The sequence below is a fragment of the Drosophila grimshawi genome, unplaced genomic scaffold, assembly GCF_018153295.1.
Source record: "Drosophila grimshawi isolate 15287-2541.00 unplaced genomic scaffold, ASM1815329v1 contig_311, whole genome shotgun sequence".
Lineage (NCBI taxonomy): Eukaryota > Metazoa > Arthropoda > Insecta > Diptera > Drosophilidae > Drosophila > Drosophila grimshawi.
In genome coordinates this window covers 241,215-266,647 of record NW_025063098.1, presented here as the reverse complement: position 1 = coordinate 266,647, position 25,433 = coordinate 241,215, and the positions used below count along the sequence as shown (strand labels likewise).

The window sequence follows — 25,433 nt, the reverse complement described above, 5'->3', positions numbered from 1 at the left end:
TGTTGTTCTTGTTGTTCTTGTTGTTATTGTCTTTTATATTGATAGGGTGTATTTTATTTTTATCGTGTTGTGAGTATGTGTGTGTGTGTGTGTGTGTGTGTGTGTGCATGGAGCATTCTTAAACAGTAGTCGACATTATGTAAAAGCTGTCGTCTTCAATTGCACTCCCGGTTATGGTTTCTGTCTGATTGTTGGCAATTTTCATAAACGCACTAAATAAAATTTATGTGTTTTTGGCTTATTATGCACCATAGCTCAATGTTAAATAAACACCACATTGAATTCAATGACGAACAGCTTTAAATATTTACAACGAATACAATAATATACCTGCAATTGAGAATAGTCGAATATATGCACAATTATACAATTGATATTCATCTGTGCTTAAAGTTGCTTGTTGCTTTATTTTTTGCATCATTTCAAGAAGACTTTAACCAGAAAAGATAATGTATTCCATGTAATTTAACGCTTAGCTGATGGCATTATTATCATTACGAAATGCAAATGCATCCAGAAATGGAATTAGCACGCACCCTCTGAATATTTTGTCTGCTCAATTGCAAAGTGTGCATGCCGCATACAAATATTTACATTTCCGTAGCAAGAAAAAATTATAATATATTTATTTCGTTCCGGTTAAAATTTCAAATCCGCACCAAGACATTTTAAGCCCCAAAAATTTGGTTGGCTTTCGCTCGGAAATTAAGATGCTTATGAATGGCAGTCGGAGATTGTTGTCTGCACAGTTTTAAACAGATGGCTGTATTAAGGGATTATTAAATAAGTAAGAATGCTCGAGCCAATAGAGCTCGATTACGAGATACACGGAAGCCTACTCTATATCTTTGATAACTCATATATGCTCTCGATACTCAAATTCATTAATATAAGTGTGGCGCGTATGTTTTGTATCTATTTAATACAAAAAAAAAAAGAATGACTTAATTGAAATTAAAAATGAAAATTAATAATTATGCAGATTCAAATTAAACTTATTTTTTCGTTTTAAATATATTTTTTTTTTGTAAATGTGCATTTGTATGTAAAAAATGATTCCGCTTGCTGCTGTGAAATTTGCTAATAATTAAGATACGTTATTCTTTCGCGTTGGGAAATCTTAAAGTTTGTACTGGCTACAAATATTATGTCAATATATATTAACATCTAATTAAATTTTTAGACACTATTGCATTCAGGAATTGATTTTATAACAGAAAATGATCTCTATGTGGTATACGATGACTTCCATATTAATTGGGAACCCTTGGCTTTTACATTCTCTGATCATCTTGTTTATACTGGACTGCTGATACTGATGAAAATTCCAGATGCGTTTGCCTGTTGAATACTTTTGAACGACTTCATTATACCCAATTTACACATTTCAATGGGTTAAGGTTGTAAACAATTTGAAATATTCATTGAATAAATGGCATAAAAGCTTGTTCGGTTGCCCCTTTTAAGTATCACACAACTTAACCGAGACTATCTCATATTTTTAAGAAAATGGAAAAAGTCACGCAAGTTCTTATCTTTAGATTATAAATATAATTTATATTTTCTTCAACACACACGGATCGTTCGGGCTGAGTGCCCTACCTATCATCTGTCTGTTACTGAAAGTTGCCAGATTTGATACCTAATGCATTTTTATTACTGTAGGATTTCAAAAGGTTAACAGAATAAAAAAGTTTTCAATATTATATTCAATAAATTATTTGTCATAAGAAGTAACAACATTGCAGTCAAAATCTTTTGGATATTAAATAATCTTTGAGCAGTAGAAGAATGAATAAAATTGGTTCATATTCATAAACAAATTTAAGATATTTTTTTTTCAAACTAGATTTCTGTTGTTGAAAAGCAGCAAAGTGTTGCCTGGAATTTGTACTTGGCTAAAATTAAAGATATACCAAGTTAAGTTGGAAGAGAGTCCATAGATTAGATGAATACCCAAAGCAAGCTGTCCCTTTAACCATTTTTAGTACTTTGGCCCCATCTCTACTTAGCCGGGCCACATACGTTCAAACAATGTTAATAATGTTTAAAAGTAATGTACTTCATTTCACCTTCCGACCAGACCGAGAAAGATAAAAACTACAATGAAAATGCGAACGAGAAATGTGGAAGAGTCAAAAAAAAAAAACAAAAACAAAAATAAATAAAAATGTGGCAATAACTTTGCAACCAAGCAGACACTCGAGATGAGACAAATTCAAGCAACAGCCACTATGATAGAAAAACAGCAAAAAAACCAAAACCAAATACAAATACGAAAAGAAAAGATATGAGAAGAAAACCCAGACAAATTTTATATAAATAATTCACTGTTGTAACGTGCAAAGCTTTTCGAGACCATTTCAGTTAATTAATGAAACACAACCCAAACCAAACCAAATCCAGCGGCAAAGACAAAACCCAAAGACGCAATTGGTGCTAAACTGCCCCGAACGAAGCCAGGAGCCAGCAGCCAGCAGCCAGCATCAGCCAGGAGTCAGGAGGAGGTGAAGGATGCGACTAAAGGGCACCAAATGAAACTCTGTCAGAGTTGTGCGAAAATTAATAACAGACGCACACAGCTCCGACACAGACTCAACTCCGCAGGCAACGCTCCAAATTTGAACAAATGGCGCAGCAAGGCGCTTTGTCTAGGCGATGTGGGAGGGGCAGTCGGTGTGGGGGCAGGGCAGGGGCAGGGGGTGGGGGTATGTCAGTGCCGGCAAAGAGTTTTGGCTCTATCCAAGGTGGATGGATGCAGGGCAAAGTGCAAATAACGGCGACACCAACGTGCGCGCCTCTCTACGAGCTGGAGTTGTACGTCAGGTCGGGGTGGTGGTTGCAACATGTTTCCACCACCAATAAACGTGCCACATACACACGCACATACAGACACACACACACACACAGAAGCATGCTGAGTGTACGTTGTACGTGTGCATGGAAATGGCCATGATTCCCAAATGAATTTGGGTGGTGGTTGCTGCTGTGGCTGTTGGGTGGGCAGATGCTGCCCAAAAATACAAGCCAGCCAAACGATATTCAAATTTTCTGCACAAAACTGCCGAAGCGCATCGGGCGGAGTGTGAGCATGACATTAGCCAAGTTTTAGGCTAACCTGGCAGGCGCCCAACTCCACTCCACTCTGTGCTATGTTCATTACACAAAATTTGCATTTAAGGCCAGGCATTAGAACACTGAAAGAGAGAGAGCGAGAGAGAGGATGTGAGAGAGGGAGGATGAGGGGGAGAGGGTCGACAACGTGCCGGGTACATGTTGGAAAAAGTGCACTTAACCATAACTCAAGCTCGTGACACCGACACAAAAGTCGTTTTGCATAGTTTTGCTCCCAGCTCAAAGCTAACTAAGACCTGAGCAGCTGAGTTGCATGCACAAAAAAAATTTGCCGCGAGTTATAATCGCTTTGGCATCAGCGACGCGTCATGAGTGCCACATTATCGTCAACATCAGCATCATCATCAGCATCGATAATCGGGAATGGGAATACGTATCGAGCTGGGGATTTAAGTGCTTGTTGCCCCCCGAAAGCCAAAGAACACATTTCGATGTGCTGCTTATTTATGAGCCAAACCGACGACGAAAGCACGGGAGACTTGGCTCGGTGGCTAATAAACTCATCGGTTGTCAAATTTATTGATTGACAGCTTGGCAAATAATTTGGCCATTCGTTGGCTTGATTATCAACTGAAATGCATCGTTTTACTTAATGAATTTTCCACTAAATGAAGCTAATTTAAATATGCTTTAATTGGCATTTCATTATTTATTCATTAAATTAGTACTTCTGCATAGGTGAGTGGGGAAACCAGTTTCATTTTCATAGACAAGTCCATGAGAAACAGCTGGTTCACCTGAATCACCCTGTGCCGGCGCCCATCGTCCAATTTGGCCTAAAGAGAGGGAGAGCGCTCTCTTTGGCAGCGTGCGCTGCCCGATTCTCTTGATTTGGGGTTGGCTTCTGTGGAAGCCATAGTGGAACACACATCATTTCATACGTTATTATGAAGTTTGCAAATCATTTGTACTGAGAAATATTTGTTGCTTGAGTTAAGTTTGATACAAAATAACTCACAGGCGAGTTCAAAACTAACCATAATTTTCTGAAGTACTTGTTTTGATATGGCCTAAAAATAATTAAGACAATTAAGACAAAATTAGATCAAACGATTTGGAAACTAAAAATATTAATAACTAAAATAGACTCTTATTTAACTGTTTTATTTCTTTTATTCAAAAGAAATAACTGTTGAAATATTGTAATTTAATTCTCTCAAAAGTTGTATATTTCGAGTTTTATCCTGTATAAACTCCGGTCTTAAAATTAAAGCTGAGTTTAAAATTGTTCATAATTTGTTAAAGGTCTGTCTTAGACCTGGCTTAAGAATAATTCAGATTTGTGTGGTAATATATTTATGTGTGATAATACATCACTAAAGAAAATTTGAGATTGGAACAAATATATGATAAGGTGCTTCGAAATATCAATAATCAAGAAAGGCCCTCATTTAGCTTTTGTATGGGAAAATATATGGAAATTAATCTAGTGTAAAATCTACATATTTTTAAGAATAATCTGATATTAGGATTTAATTTAATATTAACTTTATTGTTTATATAATCCTCTTTTCGTTTGCAATTAGATGAGATTCTTATTTAAATAACTATTTTTATCGTTCATATTTAGGTTCCTTTTAAAAATTATATTTCTTCTACTTTTGTTTTAATATATTAAATCACATTGCTTACATAAATCATGTATTAGTCTAAACTTTTATTAAATTTAAACTTCCAAGCATAGAGTTCGTGGCTAAGATGCGAATGACTTTTATGGTCCGAAGTCATTTTTCGTTTCAATTATTCTCAATGGCTTCCAATGCAAGAAACTACGAGTGCTACAAATTTAAAATTCACAAGCTTACCAAATCCAGACGCATGCTCAACCCTCCTACTCCCACCTACAAATTCCACCCCCTCTTCTTGGCTTTTGCAGCACCGTACCTTCCCATCCTAACGTGAAATTGGCCGAGGAATTTGATACTTTTCATCCCCTTTGCCTGCTCTCGCCATTTCAAACATTTTGTGTATACCCTGCAGATATTCAAAACGGTCAGCAAAGTTCTTTTTACGTCGATTTTCAATCTCCGTTTTTTAACCATGTCTAGAGAATTATAATTCAAATATAAGTAATTAAATAAATATATTGCATAATTGTATTTTATTTTTATTACGCCTGCTCACAGATATATCAGATTAGAGCTGAGAGGATGAGAGAGAGGGTATCTGCTAGTCGATCAATCTCGACAATAGATTTGCTATTTATTTTATTTTTGCTTTTTTGTAAACTGCACAAAACGTCTGAAAACTAAAATCCTTGTAATCAAAGTTGCTTAAGATGGTCTCGGCTCACTCTGTGCAGAAGGTGTGGATATTTCAGTGACGTGTGAGCAACGTGGCTGCAGCCCAAGCTGAGTGCGTTGGCCCCATTGGATGCAGAGGAGCAGCCCACTTCCCAAGAGAAACTCGATTCAATTGAACTTAATTCGACTGAATGCTGGGACTGCAGCTGAACGGAGCTCAGTTCGACCAGAGAAGCTGGAACGTGTCCAATTTGCGCTCATGAATGTTTTACCATGCAGTTATTGGATTTAGTTTCAGCACTTGCTACTAAGCATTTTTGTCGTATTTTTTGAATATTTTTCTCCTTTTTTTCGACGGCCATCGAAGCGTGCACAAAATTGGCAAATAAGCCAACACTTTTTATACATGTATATAGAGTCAGCTTATAAAAGTGCGAGAAAGTAAGCTGAACACATGAGATAAGAAATTGATCAAGTCTGTTCAGAGTGCTCGACAAAGGTATACAATATTTGAAATGTATTATATGTAATCGTTCTTACAAATATTAAGATATTTAAATGCTAGTTTCCAAGGGAACATAAATTAAAATAAATGTTAACAACAGGTACAACAATTAATGTGCTTAACTGCATAAAGTGGCTCATGAGAAAATTGGGCCAGTTGACGACTCCAGAGAGCCGTCAGCCGGCATACGTTGACAGCCGTTTGTTCGCGCTATAAACAGCAACATAAAATTCACGCAGACGACCTTGAGAAGCAGTAAAAATTTTTAATGGCTCTCACTTTTTACTGCCATCTCTCGCAGACCGAACATTTCCGAACTGGAAAGCGGCATCGTAAAGAGACAGTAGAGCAGAGCTGAGTAGAGCACAGCAGAGCAGACCAAACGAACAGTTTTAGAACCGGCCATGCCAGCCAGTAACTCGACTTGGGCTCACTTCACTTCTCCGTGATCGGTCGCTGGCCGCAAATAGTCAATGGGCCCACTGTGCGGCCATAATGCGATGATTTAAACTGGTATCACTTTGCCATAGAAACACACACACACACACACACACACAGACACACGCACATATGTGACCAGGTATCCCGTTCAGAGTAAAAAACTACATACTCTTCCGTGGCTGTCCTTGTACGGTTTTCACTTTTACTCGATGGCTTTTCCTTGGCTCAGCATTCGTGTTAGCCCTTCTAGTTTTTTATGGCTTGCGCTGGTGTTGTGCTCATTTTATTATTTTATGATGGCCGATTCCCAGTTAAACAGACGCTGCGCATTGACATTGAGCTCATCTCTAACAATAATTTCAGGAACATCAACCCTTCCGCTGGCTTGGCTTGCTTCTTACTCAACCCTTTGCGATACATCGAGGAAAACTAACGATAATTACATACAGGTTGTGCATAATTTGCTTTCAAGGTCTGTTGTTTTTTGCAGCGACTTGGAAACTCATAAATATTCTCCGACCTCCGCGCACATTATGGCATATTTCTAGCAGCATTGTACCATTAGCGTTGGAAAGTGTAAATAATGACTGCCAAGGTAATTAGCTTAATGCAAGCCAAGAAGAAAAAAAGATCTTAAAGAATTCCAAGCATGGAAATATTTAATCCACATTTTGAGATAAGAATGTTTAATCAATATACATATATTTTTTCTACAGATAATGTGACGCGATTAGACAAATAAACTTATGCATATATGTTTTTATTCCTATCGGAAATCGATTTGTATCGATAAACCACTAAACAATAATTTAAAACAAATAAATCATTTTTATTTTGTAATAATTAAAGAATGAGAAATATAAATAAAAAAAGACTACGCAAAACAAAAAGAACATTTCATATTTTTAGATTGTCGAAATAATTTATCGAAATAAATCTAATCTACATACATTTTCACAGTTTTCGGTGACGATTACGATTTTTATCGAAGTTTTATCACTTTGGCATAAACGTGGAACATGACACAACAATCTAACAATTCGCCAAAACATTTATGTATATGTATATTTATTGTAAATATAGTGTAAAGATTGTTCAAATATCCAGCTTTAGCCTATATGCACATTTATAGTATGCTTGTGAATATACACAAATAATCTTACAAAATCAACTGATTTCGAAAGTTCATCCAGTTAAAGCAATAAAGGGTTTATACGTTGAGGTCAAAAGTGTGTCTTCAGTTTAAATGAAACATTATTCTCGGCTTAAAAAACTGAAGTACTTTTTAAGCATACGTCTCAAATAATATTTTATGATTTTATCTTAAAATAGATTGAATACACATTGACATAGAAATGCATTTAAAATTCATTCATTCATAATTAATCCATCGACAAGCTGAGAAAATTAAGTCAATCTGCAAATATAGAAATTATGATCAGATTTACTCTAATATGAGAGGTTTTGTTCCATAGCTACAAAAAAACAGCTGAGTGAGAATATTGTTTTAAATTAGAATGCACTTTGCTTGCAACATAGTCCATAATAAATGCCTTAAAAGAGAGTTAGATATTTACAGATCAAGCGATTATTGTAACAAAACTATAATTATTGCATTGAAAACCCTTAAATAATTGTTTATTAAAAGGGCAGTCAGCTCAAAATAGTTTTGTTATTCACTTAGATGCTACTCCAAGCTGGCAGATCGAAGTGCATTCACACCTTTTTTTGCTAGAGGTATAGCAATTGAAATCATAATGCGGTGTATGACAACATCTAATTTTGCATTCTGCACCACTCTGTGGATCTATTATTAAGATGGCTTTTGTCTGCCGATAAGGACGCTTGTTGGGGACAACAAACACCGAAACTTTTAATGAGAAATGTCGCCAGTGCATGCGCTTCCAATTTTGTCGTCGCTGGCTTTTGTTGTATCCCAGGGGCGCTTGGCAAGTCGACAATTTTCGTTACGAGCGAGCATCTTGCCAAAATGAGAAAACTTCTGTCGATGTCGATGTCGATGTCGAAGGCGACATTTGCGGCACTCTCAGCCAGAGCTGGAGCTAGAGCTGGAGTCGGAGGCGAAATGCTGCTCATAAAGCTTACCAGGCAGGGGCCATAAGTTGCCGAGAGTAAATCTGTTTCAAGTGGCAGTCACTCGCCGAATTGGCTGCCGGCTGTTGGCCGTTGGCTGTTGGCTTTCCTTGAACGTGGCCCAACAAACAGCGTAGGTGTCTGCATCGGTGTCCACCTAATGGGTTGGAGTGAAGCCGACCTCATGCCTTTTGTCTGGTCCGAGCCAAAACGTTTTCTTTCCCATTATTGGCACAGCGGTTGCAACGAGCCGTCTGAGGTGATACAGAACAGAGCAGCCACGTCCTCTGCCCCTCACTTGCCTCTTTTGCACCACTTGCCTCACTTGCGACTTTTAGTTTATTTGCACATAAGGCAACGACTCGGAAGAACAGCTCCGTTTCACTTTATTGAGGCTTTTCTGTAGGTGGCTTTTCGTAGTTTGGAATTCGTAGGATTTGCAAAAGTGTTGATGTCTGTGTGCTTTAAGGAAATACACTGGCAGAAATACAAAATAAAACAGACTAAGTATTTTTTCGGCAGCACATATATTTAACTTATGGCTTTTATTCCATTTGGAAATCGAAGTATATCGATAGTCCAGAAACGGATGCAGTTATCGATAAAATTAAGCAAACTTGATCTACGCGGGGTATACGAAAACATTTATTGGACGACTCTAGCTCTAATAGTTTTTGAGATCAGTGTGGTCATACAGACGGACACGGCTATATAGATCCGGCTGTTGGTTCTGATCAATAATATTTATACTTTATGTAGTCGGAATTGCGTCCATCTGCCTGTTACATTCATCTGCATAACATGATTATACCCTTTTTAACCACTTTTAATGCGTTCAGGGTACAAAAATACAATGATATGCAGACTGTTGACCACCTTGCTTATAAAGGGTAAGATAGATACACTCGGGTAGTGATACTGATCAAGAACATATATAGATTATGAAGTCGCATTCGAGTTCTTTAATTCATTTAAATAAAAAAATAAAATTAAATACAAAAGTTTCAAAATTCACAGCTGACTGAACGGATGCTGTCAATATCTCCCAGTAGATGAATCACGGCGGACACTGAACAAAATGTTATTGTATATGTACATCAAAGAAAACGCTTAGTTTGGAGACAGCAAAAAACATATTTAAATTATAAAAAGACATACTCAAACAATAAACAATAAATATTATATTATTATGATTTCATTTTTGAAATTTATAATATTATATTTAATGTATTTTGACATCATTTAAGAAAATAAAAAAAATCCTATTTGTTTAAGTTATTATTATTATTTATGATTTAATTATATTTTTTTTTTATATTTAAAATATTATTTTAACTATATTTCAAAATCATTTGGAAAAATAACCCAAATAAAATTTTCCACTTGTTTAATTTTGTTCGAAATTGAGAAAATTATGTTTGATTTCTTTTAAAATAATTTGAGAAAATTACCAAATAAAATATTATATTTGTTTGAGTTCGAACATTTTCGTTTTCAGTGTAAGATACAATATTTCCAGTTACGTTTTATATATAGTTTCAGTAATTCATTCCATCAACATTTTTTCTTACAGTGTATGAGGAAAACGACACAGTATTGTCGCAGCTAAGACCAACTAGACTAAGAATTTAAATTTCTGGCTCACTGATGTGCCTGGTAGTAGATGCCGCACCAATCATTGCATGCGGCTTCAGCATGGGGCACACGGTGCACACGCCACATGGCACACTAGGTGGACTCGGAGGACCACGCCTAGATGTACACAGAAATTTAAGCAAACAAACAATCATCGGGCCAACCTAAAATACCCAAACGAAAATGATTATATTTTGCTCAAGCGTTGTCTGTTTGCTTTCATATTTTGATGATGGCCGCTGCGACTGAGCCAAAAATATAAATTGGGTTTGGGTCTGGTAATGGCATGGAAACGAAATAAACAGGGCATGTCAAGGGGCGCCACAATGCGAAAAACTGGCATGTCTTAAAGCTAGTTTGAAACTAGTTTGCGTAGCTGTCGTTTCTGTTTAATTTTGGTGACAAAAGTGTTGGCTAATATTTTTTGGAAAACATTTTATGGCCCCAACAGATTTTTCTCGTTGTCAGTCTCCTTGCTGTCGGGTGTCTAATGAAATTCGCCACCTTCTCGCAGCCATTTGCGTGCCTCAAGCTTCGCACATATTGCGCCAACTTTGCCTGAGAAAACTTTCGCCAAAATCGGGCTTCACGTCTCTCGCTTAATTGCTACCGTTCGTTCTGTTTGTGGCAGCTGGCAACGGACATGGGCAAAACTTTGATTTATTTGGCCGTAAATCTCAGGAGCAGTCTACCTCTGAATCGCATGTCGTAGAGCGGGGACATGCCGGCCATTTATGTCCGTCAATTCCAATTGGGGGGACACAAGTTGGATCCGCCACATGGCGTTCATAAATAAGTGGACATTCCGCTGCGGTCGGCTGCAGCGAGTCCCTGGCATCAGTATAAATCTAACATTTAATGGACTTACCTGCATGCCACAAACCTGGAGCAGCTGGAACAGTCGGATATCGCTTTCGCCTTTCCAATAAATTTGCTTGCATTATGCACACAAAATAAGTTAAGAACTTTATTCCAGAATTAAGCGTAAGTGAATTATCGTGACTAAAATATTAATCTTGGCCCGAAGGGCCACATTGGATCGCATGGGTTATACTCGACTCCAACTAGTTCTAGAACTTGGCACAAAATCTACTCGTTTCTGCTGGTGCCTGTTCATCGCTGAGTAATGCGAAATAGTCAGGCATATAAAAAGCGAGTTTTATGCAATGCTTAAATTAAAATAATATCTGCATTCAAGTTATGCAAATTGAGTTGTGTTTATCTTAAATGGTACGACAAAAGAAGTTGTGCATATCTTAAAAGGAGCTACATCCACTTATTCATAGACGAAAATTTAAGTTAAACAAATAAATAATGTAAAAATATTTGAGAGGGAAATATACAAATTGTGTGCATATTCTGGCTTATTAGTTGATTGTTTTTCAAAATGTAATTGAATGTAGGAAATAATTTAACATAAATATAAAGAATATCTTTTTGCATTCAGTTATAATAGTTGATTTAAATATTTTGTGCAAACTATGAAATTATGAAATTATAAAGAATAGTGGGTTTGTTATGAGTTATTTTGTTCAATATATAATGAATGAACAAATTTAAAATAAAAAGAAAGACAAATTTTTGCTTATTGATTTGAATAGTTTTCTGAATTGTTTTGTATGAAAAATGCTTATACTCAATCGCAATTTAAGGAAATCAATAAATCGCGCAGTGAAGACAATTCATTCATGAAATGAATTAAATATGGTCTCAATTAGGCAATGCTATCAACTCGTCTTCAAAACAAATGAGCCGGAATGTAAAAAAGCCCCATCGACTCATAGACCCCACAAGTTGCAATTAGCACTCGCCCATTAATTAGCCATTAGCGTTAAGGCTTGCGACTGTATACAGAGAATTAGCATAAATGAAAATTAAAGACGACGATTGCCGGCGGCAATCGACAGTCATTGATTGGAATCATTGAAGCACGCGAATTGAATGCAATATGCCAGACTATCTGCTTTCTCGCAAATACAAAATATATAGATAATGTCAAACATATATATATATTATTAAACATACATATATTTTTAATATTTTTATATATAGATGTGTTGTTGGAAAGAGTTTGCTGCAATCTTTGTCGAAACTTGTATACCATTTTAAATAACCAAGCATGAGAGTTAATAGTTGGTCGGTTCAGTTGGAAATGATGCACTGGTGCCTGTCCGTGCCCGGTTCTCGGGCCATCCCGAAGAGCTTCCATGGCAACGGAGCCGCAAATAATGGAAGTCACGCGCCTTGGTCAATGGCCGCGGGCAAAGGACGAGGACACCACCGGGCGGCGAGGAGAAGAGGGTGTCTGTGGCGGAGAGAGCTGGTTTTGCTTTGGCTTGCCTCTGTGCTTGTATTTGTGGCCTGCATTGGTGTGCGTGCGCGCAGACTTGTGCGTGTATTGGTGTGCGCGTCTCTGTGGACGGCACTGTCGCTGCCGACGTCGCGAAGTCGGCGCAGACTGGCTGGCCGGATGAGTTTTTGCCACGCCTGCAGCCGAAGCGAGTCGAGCGCATGTGCGAGAAAGGAAGGCACTGTGTTGCTGCGTCAGATACATTCGTCTGCCAGATAAATTCAACATGGCCGACAGCCAGATAAACCTGATTTGCCGACCTCCCCGTCAGCGTTGGCACCGCAGCGACATCTAGCGGCGATAAATGCAGCAGTTACCGCACTGTATCTTTATCTACTATTCATGGCACTCGGGAGGCAGCAGGTAGAGCAGCAGCCATTCAAGCAGAAGGATGCCAGCGCACACAGCTAGCGGCTGAGTTTCACATTTTAGCCGCTAGGCTTCTGAGAGATTGCCAAGATAAATAATTCCAAGTGGAATGGGACCTGGTTAGAGATACCCGCGACAATCTTATCTGATTTCCACAACTACTTTCGACCGGGAGTTGCCATGTTCCCCAATACCCATCGTATACATGTACGATTCTATCAGATATATCAGAGATGAGATCACCTGGTAACGACAGCATCTTGTAAAACAGAGCCACATCGTTCAAATTTCATTCATCGGAAACATAAAATGCAATACAAAATATGTAGCCCACCTGAGTATCGTTTTATAAATAATTCGCAGTTAATAACTATTGTTCAGAGGTATATATATAAATAACTCGAAAGTTGTTCAAAAAGTTGTGGCCTTTATTGCAGAATGATTGATGATATGAAATAGCTCCATAAGCGTATGGCATGTGACACTTTTATTTACTTAGGCCTTTTTAGTCTCAGATCTGAACACTTTCATACCAATAGATGAAAGAAAATAGAGAGAAACAGAAGAACCACTAAATTATCGATTTAGCTTACTTAAATATATATATATATACATATTTTATTTATACTATAATACTCAAGGGTATATTAATAATAAGAACAATGTGTAATGAATTGGCCTCACTGACACGAAGAAGTATATATATTTTATATTAAAACCAACTGTATTTTGTACTATATTTTTAATGCATTCACAGCATAGTAGATATAGCCATGTCTGCCTATCTGTCAATTAGTTTCTTAGGTAGGTAGAGCAAAAGAGAATAAACTTTGCATCAGTCGGATTTTTTGCCTCAGAGACTTGAGTTCTAAAATATAAACTTTTGGATTTCAAAAGTATCTTGACAGCTTTTTTTTTAATATTAGCTGAATAGTGATAATCTGTAAGCTTTTTTGGGTATATAAATCTTGATCTCTAGTTTGCAGCGAATTCAAAGATTCAAAGGATCCTTACATTGACAATCGGTCAAAGGATAAGTTATCCATATACATACATGTTTCCCTTTCTGATATAATATAACTACTCAAATGTAGATCTGAAGGGATATCAGTAATTAAATAAACATAATATTAAAGTATTTGAGTGTAAGAGACGGACACAAAGAAGCTGATAAATTGAATGATTTCTATGGCAACTGGAAAAAAAACTAAAAACACGTTTGGCTTGTAAAACACGAATCTGAAAATATTGCTTACTACTATAGGGCAAATTAATTTAAATATAAAAAATAAGCATGAACACAATTGTATAAAGAGACGTATATAAAAAACAACATTTGAAGCTATGTCTGATTTACATAAAATAAAACCGCTTACAGCTAACAAGCTCTCGCCAGAACTGTCTTGAATAAGTACACTCAAAGAAGGAGGATTATTTTTTTGTGGACAATCAGACATGGACTTTGGAGCCACGTCCTTGGAGGAAGCTACTGCGCAGCTCCTAGGTGACATAAACAATTTGTAATCAGTGGTGTTAACAATGCGGGCCATAAATTTCTATTGACCTCTATACCCTCTTGAGATTCCCAGCCCCAACTCTGGCACTGGCACCCCGGAGCGAGTGAATTATGCAAGTGGCGCGATAAAAGCAAAGCCCTGCGAACTAAATTTATTGGATGTCATGCACTCATTAGCGTCCAAATGCGAAGACCGCCAGATCGATGTCGAAGACGGAGCTTTGCTCTGACAACGAACTCATTAATGGTACCAGACTCAGACCCTGGAGCAGCCTCAGCCTCAACCTCAGCCAGTCGGTCCACAATTGTCAGCCCGCTCAATGGGCGGGCCGCCATGGCGCTGAATAAATAACAAAGTGACAACCACAAAAAACAGCCGGTGATGGGACAGTGCCCGATGGCGATGCCGATGCCGATGCCGATGTCGATGCCGAAATGGAAATGGAAATGGAAAGCAGCAAGACGAGAAAATGTACAATAATTGAGCTCACAAATCACAGGACGGAGTAGAGCTAAAGCAGACGGCGGACCAATGAACACGAACCAAGTAAATTGAGATTCTTTAAATTTGTACACATATTTTTTCTATAACAGCAGCAAGCGAGTCTCCAACTTCGAAGTATATACATTTATATATGTATATATATATATGTATATATATATCTATATATGTATATATATATATATATGTGTGTGTGTATATGCAGCCACTTAATCTCCTCGTCGTCTTGGCCCCACTTTACGCCCACCTACTCCCCAAATGGAGCCACACGAAAACAGGCGCCTCCAGTTGGTTTGCTCATACTGATGCCTGGTGCCCGGCCATTTAGTTGGGTAGACAGATGGATGCTGATGGGGACGTGTGTGGCGTGGCATATTGATGAACCGCAGCAAATTGGCTCCATGGTGGCAACAGATCATCGTGGGACAAAAACAAAAATTATTGCGAATATAAAATATAATTCTATGCCATTATATTAACCAAATATCTTCTTGCCACTCCGAAACTATGGCTAATATTAAATATAATTAAAATATATATATAATATAATATTTAATTATCTGTTTTAGTATGGGATTAATCTAGTATATCTAAACAGACAAATACTTCTCCCGATAAGGCATAATTCTCTTTTAATTACAAACACATAAAAAGATAATGACTAGTCAAAACGATCTTATTCAGTTATTAACTTTTACCGTGATATTTTCTGGTGTATTCCATTTAACGTTAACAAATTAAGTCTAATTGATTCACTTTGATTAAACAATTCTCATATATATGTGGGATTGATCATCATATTTAAAAAAACAATGATTACACGGTGATTACAACATTCATATGTTGGTTTTAAATCCAATCCCGAATATCCTGAATCCACCTGATGGCCCAAAAAAGAGACTCACATTTTACTCCATCTTTTTCCACAGTTCAATTTTCTACATGTCTGGCTTAACTTCTTCTATCCGTTATACTCGACAACGAATTGTAAAAAAAAACATGTAGAAAAATGAAAGAAATAAAATAAGCGAAACAAGTGTGACGAGACTGGGCCACTACGAGCTACCCTGTACAAAGACACAGTAGTTCCCCAAATGTATATACAAACATTCCCATGTTTATAACGATCTAGAGTTTATTGAGTTGAAAATGTCTGCTTCTGCCTGTTACATACACAGCACAGCATCATGCCTCCCTTCTTATTAATTTTTAATGGATACTGGGTATAAAAAGCAGCAGCAGCAGCATCCACTAAGAATCATGTTGGCTACTCCATCTACATCTACATCTGTAGCCTGTAGTTTGCAGTTGCAGCTTGGCAATCTGCCAACATTTTGGTATAAATCTTCCATGATAAAACCCACGATTGCTCCCCATAGTTCTAAGCCACGCAATTTCAGACTAGGCTAAGACGGGACTCTGTGGGCTGGGCTCTGAATAATAGTTGTGAGTACTTCTCGTTTTTGCCCTCAAATGCCAAAAATCGTAATATAAATTTTTTAAAAATATTGCGCTGCCCTCTGGAGCCGAGAAGTTTTGGCCATAATCAACGCCAAGTTGGCTTCCATCGCAATTGGCCATTCGTATGCCAAGTGGATGGATGGATGCATCTCATTTCGCACTCGGTTTATATTCAAAGGCGAGTTCAATGCACGACTTCTGCTCGCAACTCACAATGCAAATCCGCATCAGTTCTAATATCCTCTATCTGAGTGCCCCATTAAGTGTTGCAAACTTAATTGGACTCTTAACAAGCGTCATCATTCATATTTAATGGTGAGCTCTCAAGTTTCGTCCTCGTCTTCATCTGTCTCACTGTGCTTATCTTGAGAATTCAGTTTTGCTAAAGTGCAAAGAATAATCCATGTATTGTGCGGGGTGATTGTTTTTTTTTCTTTTTATTTTTATTCGTTTTAGTTTTTCTTTTTGTTGGCAAGCACTTGTGTATGAAATAAAAAAAAATAGATTCAATTTAAGTTTTTGCCCACCTAAAAATAAAATACAAAAATAGTTTTTTGTATTTTAAATGTGTGCATTTCAAACGTAAATAAATGTTCCGACCCTGTTGTTGTGGCGTGTTTCCCTTGTTAACTCACACACACACACACACACACAGACAGGCACCGTTACAAACAAACAAAAATTTCGTTTTACTTTTATGCGTCCGCAATATTGTTGGCCTAGAATATAAATTAAATATCACAGCAACGGCCAAAGAAATTGTACAATAACAAGAAATATGAACATGACTTTTGAGCCTTGCCGCCGACCAAATGTCTGTCTGTCTGTTTGTCCGCCCGTCTGTCAGTCTGTCTGCCTGTCTGTCCAAATATTTTTGCTCTGCACTGCTACGATGCGATAATTTGAGTTTGGACTGGCCTGCCTGACCGGGACTGGGCTGGGCTGCCTTGTGCATCCCGGGCAGGGCGGGGTAATGGCCTCTTGGTAGCCTTTTTCAATGGCCGCCGCTTTCCGCGCAAGTGCTGTGCTCTCCCTCTCGCCAACAGTGCGGGTGCGAGTGCGAGTGAGTGGGATGCACAGTCTGCGCGCGGCCAGCAGCCCAGCAAATATACATGCATATGGAGGAGATGCCTTAACAAAGTACAGTGGTTGTTGATGTACAAATTCATTTTGAGTATCTGACTGGCAAGGCATAAGCGTAAACCAAACTTTTGATAAAAATATTCGCTGCACTCAAAGAAAAGAAAATCATCTGAAAACTGTTTTTGGAAATTATTTTAAAATATAAAAGACAAAAGTTCTACAAAATAGTAAGACTTGCTGAAAATCAACAATCTCAAACATTTTTGCTTTCTAGAAATATATTCTTTTGTCAAGAAATGCATTTCTAAAAAGTATTTTTTCAAAAAAATCCTTTCTAAGATTTAGCAACAAGTCATTGAAATTTAAGAGGAATTTAATATAATTTAAATTCGAGTTTAGCTGTTGCCATCGAGGCAGAGTAGCTCAACTGTTTATATATAACATACAGTATATTATTTTATAAATAAATTATGGAAATATATTTGCTGAATAATAATGTGAGTTACGCCAAAAGTATGGCGAATTTGTAAAATTCAGTGCGATTTTTTTCTGAGTGTGCAGGGCGGCCTTCAAAATGTGGTAACAAATAAATCAATTTTTTGCTGAAATTTAAGCAGTCAGTCTGCAAATGTTTGTTTGCTTCTGCCAGTTAAATAATATTTCATCTTTACGACAGCTCTGCTTGAAATCCACAGCTTGGACTCTTGGCATGCAAATAAACAGGTAAGAGGGCAATCGGTAACACCTTCTGTGCCTTAATGAACTTAAGCTCAATGGGCCTCCCTCCGCGCAAGTAAGCAAATAAGCAACCCTTCGCCCCCGTTGCGTCTGCTTGGGTCTCATTGATGAAATTCGCTGGGCCTCTAATTGCGCATCTCTAATGTAATTAGGCCGTTCCAATTGTCCTCCCGAGGGGGTGCACTTGGCTCATGCAAATCGTGCTGCGAAATTAGTAAAATTAATTCTATTCAGCTTTGCAATTGGCAGCTCGAGGTGCTGATTAAAATTTCAAATGAACTCGACGAGTAAAACGAAAAACCAGAAAAATATATATCTTAGCAATGTCGACGATTACATACTCTTGCAGAGCGTATAATGAATAGCTATAATTATATATAGTCATAAATATATATTAATATAACTTTAGTCGTAGTAATATAATTGATTATATTGTTTAAAAAATATAATGATTGAGTCAGGTAGGTAAAATAATGTATTTAATTAAACGTACTCACTATGCTAATTAGCTAATAGTACGGAGAAAATTGCCGAGGCACTATAGACGCCTGTAAAACTTGATATAAGAAAGCTTTTTAATTTAAAAAATTCAAATTTCATTCTTGCTTTAAGCTTGTTGTTGTTCAAATTTGAACGTGTAAAGTCAGAAGCTATATATATATATATACATACATGTTAGCCCTCCCTACAGGTTCAAGTTCTTTGCTGTCCGTGATACATTTATATGTATGCTTGTATGCATTAATGTACATATGCACATAATTACATCAGTTTATCATTGTTTAACAAAACTTCCGCAGAATTACGGGTGTTGTGGTCGCTTCGAGTCGTATAAACAAAATCTATTGCGCAATTGTAAACAAAAATATATTTGATCGAAATTGAATGCCTTTGACCTCAATTTGCAAACAATTTGTAAGCCTTAAGCAGAATGAAATTAAATATTTATGCCTTAAACTAGACCACGAACTCAAATGAGAAACAACTTAAACTGTGCTAGTCACTTCTTTTTACAAATTTACTTGATTATTGGATACCAAAAATCGGATTCATGCAAAAGGTGTGCAAGAAATTATGATATGGCTCTATCGAAGTGATTATTGCCCTGGATAAAATATTTATAATATTTTAGAGGGTTGCAAATGCTTGCAATTGTCTGTTACAAATGTACGCTTATTACTATAATAAACTAATAAATGTAGTAAAAGGAGAACGAGAAAGCTTCATCACTTTAATACAAATACCAATTGATATATGAATAAATTAAATTAAATTATTAATGAACTAATTTATGTAGATTATACAAATTAAGTTAAACAGTTTATTTGCAATATATTAGTTAACTCGCTTGAGTAGAATCAATTGTGGCACTTTCATTATTAAATACAAATATAAAAAAGTTGATTTGCAACAACAAGGAGAAAAATACTCGAATGTACGGCATTTTAATTCTTGAATTTGTTTAAATAAATCGTTCCGATTTAGCGATTCAGGTAAAATCGAATAAATGGCATGTTTTTGCTTTAGATAAGGAAAATGTGGCTGGCGCATTAAGTGTTTCAAATTGGAGTGTAAAATAACTTTGAAGTGCAATCAAATTGAGTTTAAAATTAAACCGATTTAAGCTCGCACTTCAGTTTGGTTAAATTAATAGATATTTACAGCAGGCAGGCAGCTACCAATAACAATATGCACAAAGAAGTTAGCCGCCTATACAACCTGAGGCATATTTAATGTTAGTTTTATCTGCGACGCAGGCGAACGGCGAAAGTGGGGAAAATGTTTAATTAAAAGCAAAAACACTGGTAAATTGCGACCTCAAATAAAGCAACCAATTGAAACGGGTGTGGAAAACGCTGCGTGAAAACACAAGAAACACGAAACAAGCAAACGCAAACACGCAAGCTCAGGCAAGCAAATAAACGAGGTATTTATGTAGCTTCTAAAGACGTCAGCCATCCATCCACATTGAGACACACTTGCAACGGAGGGCGGGCAGTGGCAGTGGCAGTGGCAGGCAGCCAAGCCACGGCCGCAGTCGCAACTGGAGAGGCGGCGGGGAGCAGCATACATAATAGACTGACGGGATAATTTACTTCCGTGTACTTGCGTGCTTATTAAATTTCTGGGGTTTGTCTCCGGGCATTGATTCAGCAAACGAAAGCCAGATCTGCAGCCGGAGCCGGAGAAGAGTGACAATGGCATTGGCGATGCCAATAGCAATGAGCGGGGCAGAGCAAAACGTTTATATTACGTAACCACATGTAACCACATGTAATTACACATATTCTTCATTAGTTGCCCTGCTCGAAATCGTGACGGGCTTTGCCTGCAAGTCCAATTGAAATGTCGACTCACAATGGAACAAATGGGAAATTAAGTTCATTTTGTCAAGCTAAATTCGACTTGAAATCTTCATGTGAAATGAAATCAATTCCAGACAAGACTAGTTACTGTGATGAACAGAGTAAAAATTCTTTGATCAATTAGTCTTTATATATATTATATATTTATAAATTTGTTGAAGAATTGACTGATAACCAAGCTTATACTACTTCATAAATTTTCAAATATTATATTTGATATAGAAAACATTATCTACTTATTTATTTTTTGTTTTCTATATATACATTTCAGAACGTTTAAAAACTTCCGTGGATACTTAAAATAACTACACCAATTAAATATAAATATATGTTATAATCACATATGTTATATTTGGTGAGCAAAAATACAATTTTATTTTGAAAACAAAGAAATTCGCATTTTGTCTGCTTAGCAGTTGACAGATTCCATTGTGCTACAAACATATTGCCTCAACTCCTACCTTGAGCTCGATGGATAGAGGCATAAGATGGCGTTATTGAACCAAGGGCGCTGCGAGTCACGTTCGTCAGCCAACCCATTTACTTAGCTAAGCGATGGGGGTTGTACCTGCCGCCATCGTTATCCTCATACCGGGAAGAGGCAGTGACAGGGCAACAAGCTGCGCCAGCCATGCAACATTCGTGACAGCAACCCACCCTAAGCTGGAGATTCGCACAACTTGTTACTTGGCCAGGCTGGGTTGCTCGGCTATCCCCGATTGATGGAAATCTTTGGGCTAAGCAGCATACGAGTACACGTTCCAGTGCTTATCGCCAGAATATGGAAATTTCGCCATTTATTTGATCAACTTTTGCCTTTTTTTCATATCGGGTCCGCATTTGGGCGGGCGAATGTGAGAAATAAATGGCAAAAGGTACAAAAACACGGGCCAACTATTTCATATGCCACACGCATTGCTATTGCCTCGATTGCAATTTAGCAAAAAATCATGTTGGAAAATAAAAAACGAAAGGCATCATAAGAAAATTGTGTGCCTTTCGAAAAGCTGAGGCCCAGACCGGATCTGGTTTGTATCTGCTAGATGCACCTGCGCCACAGCTCAAATTGATAGTTCGCCCGTTGCCATTTATTGTTTTATTTTGCTGATTCATACATACATACAGGCATACATATACATATATACATCTTTTTACATTCACATTTATATAGCGGCATGTGCCATAGACTCACCTGCAACATATGTCGTGTAACGTCTCGTCTCTTCGGGGGGTCCCTGTAAAAAATAATCCACCTGAAATCGAATGAAGACCAAGACAATTAATTAAAAAGTTTATTTGAACTGGTGGTCTTTATATTTGAAGTATATTAACAAAAATTACCATTGGATTATAATAAACTTATTGATATACTATTTAATAAAAATAAAATAAAAAAATCTAAAGATTTCCAATGATAGTAGTATATAAAAAAATTAAAATGGCAGTTTTTAAAAAAACTTTGTAAAATAATATTAACGAGTTAAGTGTTTCTATTTTTCACTGATCGATTAAATAATAATTAAACCATATACAAATAAATTTAACGTTTTTTTTGACAGCCTGTCTTAAGTGTAACGCTTGCAATCCAATATTAATAATAATATAATAATATTTAATAAATTTGGTATAATTAAAAGTTACTTAAAAGAAATTCGAAATATGTCAATAAGCATATGTATATTATCTTCTTATTCATATAAGAAATGTTGAAATAACTAATCAATTACTATTAAATAAATAAAATATAATAAATAATAAATAAAATGCCAAGCTCTTCGCAATAATATTTAAATATATAGTATAATTAAAATGTTATGTTATATTATTATTCTTGTTGTTGAATGCGTGTTAAACATTTAAAATCTACAGCTTTTGTTTCAGTAGCATGTATAAATATTGCCCATAAGCAATAAGGATGAAAGTGATGAACTGAGGAAATGAACACAGGACACTTTACTGGAATTTATGAAAGTGAATCCCTCGAAACACTGTTTTCGCACATGGTAATCTAACCCTTGAATGCGAGACATTTTTACAGACGGATATGTGAGGGAACAAATTGTTGTATTCAATCGACACAAAATCGCCCACTACTCCCAAAAAAAAAAAAAAAAGAAACCCCTTTCATTGAATTACCACGCATGGTCTCCGGCGAAATCGCCATTAAATTGAAATGTATTCGGAACATAGAGCAAAGACCCAATCCGATTTATGCCGGAACACGCTCCTCATTATAATTTCACGCTTATCATTTTATTTAAATATTCCACAACCATTGCGCGCCTCTTTCGGAGAAGTGAGCTTTCTTGTTTGCGAAAACCAAAAATATCATGCCATCAATTTATAGTTGGTTTGCCAGCCCAGCCAGTGTGGCAGAGTGGCACTCCAGAGCCATACACAAGAAAAAAGAATATTTATATCGATGTGGGCAAAATGTGGCAGAGTGCGTCGCTGATGCATTCATATCCCATTGGGTCCAGTTGTGTGTGCCACACTCATGCCCTTCCGTGCGCTTCATTACTTGCCGCTTACTCGATTATGTCGCCGGGATGTGTTGCGATGGCCACACACTTGTCGTCGCCCACCCACACCACACACCCCACACCCACACCCTGCCATACATGCTCGTGCGTTCTTTTATGGGTCGTGTGGTGGCCCTTTGGCTGGGAGATGCCTCCATCACCCGTTCCAAGTCATTGTCCGCCCAGTAGCCATCGCCGACCACGTACCCATCCCCATCTCCGTCCCGTTGAGTGCTCGTTTGTTTGTCTATTTTGTTTTTTTTGGTTTTGTTTTTTGTTTATCCACCTAACCATCCGACCCTGGTGCACAGCAAACGCGAACAACCCATTGAGATGCTCGAGGCTTCAAAAGCATTCATCCATCTAGATATGTATGTACATCCCCCCTCCATTGTTATTCAACGACGTCATCATTTTTATACCATGTACCCATTAAAACTGGCTGAAAAGGGTATCATGAAGATGTGCAAATTTATGTTACTGGCAAAAGGTATTCAAATATCTCTGATCAGACCAGCACAGATGGTTTGTTTTATGAACTCGCTGATCTCAGACACTATTAGCGCTAAGGGACTGAAATTGAATATAGTTTTATATAAACCTTACTCAGATCATATTAATTATATTTTCTTGATAGTTTGCGTATTTTAACAAAATATCGATAAATACATTGTGCAAGTTGTAAGAGGTTGCATGATCTCGAATATCATACACGGCTCAATGACGAATCACTTTTCGAAATTTTCCTACGATTTCCATAATGAATTAGTTAGAGTCCAATTTTGGGCTTGATCAAGCATGATAACTAATTTGCAGGAGTTCGCAGTGTACAGTCATAGTAATAATAGTTATAATAATAATTTGGGTGCAGGGTATCTTAAAGCTGGAGCAGCGACTGTCACTTGATTAAATGCGAGTTTACCAACATCTCCGATACCATAAACTGTATATATATTCTTGATCAGCACCAATAATCGAGATATATTAATCTATATTTATGATACTTTGTCTTTGGATTGAAGGTGATCAATTAAAAGTACAAGTACAAAAATTAAAATTGTATTTATCCCGGATATCCGAAACTAAGCCAGGTGCAAGTAACATTAAATATTTTGCATTAAAATGTTGACAAAGTTGTGCGTTTATTTATTTAAAGTAAACTAATATCAGTCGAGATAGAAAAATTCAAATTCTTAAACCAATTATTATGCATATTAAAATATATATTCAACAACAAAAATAATTTATTTTAGTTTTTATACTTATTCGTTTATTAAGTCTAAAATTTGCATGTGAGTAGATGGTTAGTGGCCTGCAAGAGTATTTAATGGTCGGTGTGATGTTATCTCTTATTAGTTGTGTTGTTGTTCTCCTCGCTATTCTTGTTGTTTGCTGGTTGTCCATACATATCTATATAGATGCGAGTCTCAACTCACTGACGGCCTCATATTCCCCAGTGGAATATGGTCGTGTGCATAAATTCTAGCTAAGCATTTTTCAGACCGTGCCGGGCCAAAAGCTTTTTCCGTTATACCCGAATAACTACTACATGACTAGTCGAAGATGATTGTGCCGAGTTTGGTCTGCTCCTGTGTGGACCCGACCCCAGCCCTTGCTCCAGCCAGAGCACTTAGTAGTTTCTCGTCTGTGTCTGGCTCCCAAATTTGTTCCATTTTCATAATGAGGCAGCCTTAGAGGAAGACAACCATTTTCGTATCGGGCCGGAGACCGACTTATTCCGTTTGTCTTGGCTTGTCTGTGTATCTATGGCTGTATAGAAATGCCATAAAAGCTCTTTAAGCGCCGCCAAACTTTTTCTCATTAATATTTTCCATTTTCAGAAGATTAGCAAGCATAGAAAAAGTTTTTCTCTACTCACTTTGCCTCAGCGTTGATTTGTTGAATTTACTAATGCTCTGACAAATTAATGAACGTTGCTATCCAAATGGAGGTCATAGCGGCGAGACATAGACGAACATATTTATGAAAAAATATCCAGTAAGTATTGAGAGTTGTATTTGGGTCGCAATGTCAATGAAAACAGATTGAGAAAAATGAAGAAAAAAACGCTTCTTGTGAAAGAAATTTTGATAAAATCAAATATGGATAAGCATGAACAAATATGCGTAATTTATTATTATTAACTCACATTCCTTAAAAGTATTGCAATTTTTATTCAATTTTAATGTCTTAAAATGTTGATTAAAATCATAATATTTATCAGCTAATATGTGCATATGAAAAGAATGTCGACTGTATACTTTCCTTAAACTAATCAATAATTAAAATATTCGTTACTATGAACAAGTCAGATTTTTTTAATTTAATGTTAATTTGGTCGAAAACGATTTAAGCAAGTAATAACCAGGAAAACAGGGGTCTTTTGACAGAGTATTTCTGACTAAAAAATCACCTAAAGAAACGAATTATAGTAATTAGCGAACTCTGCCGATTTTGTGATAATTACAAAGAA

The 25,433-nt window shown here is 36.9% G+C and overlaps 1 long non-coding RNA gene across 5 annotated transcripts in view; it reads right to left on the bottom strand.

Annotated features, from left to right (window-relative positions):
- The window catches only part of LOC116805476, a 135,939-nt gene that overhangs the window by 62,199 nt on the left and 48,307 nt on the right, over window positions 1–25,433 (bottom strand). For 4 of the 5 annotated variants that reach the window (XR_004365208.2, XR_004365207.2, XR_004365206.2 and 1 more), the window contains one exon: window positions 21,631–21,691. This is a non-coding gene — a long non-coding RNA (uncharacterized LOC116805476). Of the gene's footprint in view, window positions 1–18,895; window positions 18,915–21,630; window positions 21,692–25,433 lie in introns of those variants that run through there. The other variant, XR_004365209.2, reaches the window with a different exon arrangement.